The 1,208-nt window shown below is 40.9% G+C and overlaps 1 long non-coding RNA gene across 1 annotated transcript in view; it reads right to left on the bottom strand.

Moving 5' to 3' along the window:
- The window catches only part of LOC118477390, a 10,126-nt gene that overhangs the window by 7,235 nt on the left and 1,683 nt on the right, over positions 1–1,208 (bottom strand). The window lies entirely within an intron of this gene.

The raw sequence follows: 1,208 nt of genomic DNA on the forward strand, positions 1-1,208 counted from the left end.
TCTCTCTCTCTCTCTCTCTCTCTCTCTCTCTCTCTCTCTCTCTCTCTCTCTTTCCCCCCTCCCTCTGTCTCTCCTCCTCTCATCTCTCTTCCTTTCTTTCTTTTGTATAAAAAAGGTATTATTTTGCATACCCACTTGAGTAAACGTTTGACGATCAAAGTAGGAAGTGCGTGAGTTCTTGTTTAGAAATTTCGTTACATTTCGAAGCTTTCAGAAAGAAAAAGATATTTGTCCTGCTGACCGCGCTGACTTTGTGGCAGTCGCAACTTTCCATTTTCGTGCAGAGATCTCTTTCGGAATTTTAATACACTGGAAACTTGTTGTTTTCAACGAATACCAGTAAGAAATGAGGTGACAATACAACCTTACACTACGGCAAATGGCATTGCGAGGATGGCCCTCAAATGGTGCGTTATTGCTTTGCCAGTCAGAAATGTCATCAATAATAAATGACTACCCTCAGGGTATCGACCTATCACTGATATTATATAACCATCCGTCACATTACATTTCCATCAGCATCCCACAATTGGGTCATAGCACGTGCCTCATCGTTCACATTCAGGTAACAGTTGTCTGAGAAGAAGCTTTTTGTTTATATCTGTTTTTAAGCTCTCAGTTTTAAGTAGTCTCTAGCAATTGTAGTGTCTCCATAGAAGCACGTTGCTTCAGCCTAACTTTGTAATAAATGATGGTGCTCAATACAGAACTAAATCTGATTTCTTCTTGCTAGCTTCCTCTCACATAGTCAAACTTGAAAAGTCATCTGGTCTAAAATTCTACAGCCTTGTCAAAACAAAAATAATTTGTCGCATAAAAATATGATACATATTCGACTTTAACATAACCTTACAACTTCAAGATTTAATGTTCTTAGAAGGATTCAGATGGGTCTTTTGATACTTTGTGGTCCATCGACCTATACAAGGACCTGATCCATCGCACGCGCCAGTGAGGAAAGACGTGGTAGGACCAAATGAAAGACAACGACAAACTCTTCAAATATGCGTATAGTTCTTACACTGTGACGAAGGCTTACTGTCCAGCCAAAGGCGGTTCCTCCACTGTCAGATAATGGAAGCACGCCTTCTAATGGACGTACCGCGGATAATGGTCTTCGCTGTCAAAGAACTGAATTCAAGAACAGCGGGTAACCTTCATTATTTTCTAATAGACTTCAATCTCCCCTACCACCCCCTTCCGTCGCC

Source organism: Aplysia californica, unplaced genomic scaffold (assembly GCF_000002075.1).
Source record: "Aplysia californica isolate F4 #8 unplaced genomic scaffold, AplCal3.0 scaffold00079, whole genome shotgun sequence".
NCBI lineage: Eukaryota > Metazoa > Mollusca > Gastropoda > Aplysiida > Aplysiidae > Aplysia > Aplysia californica.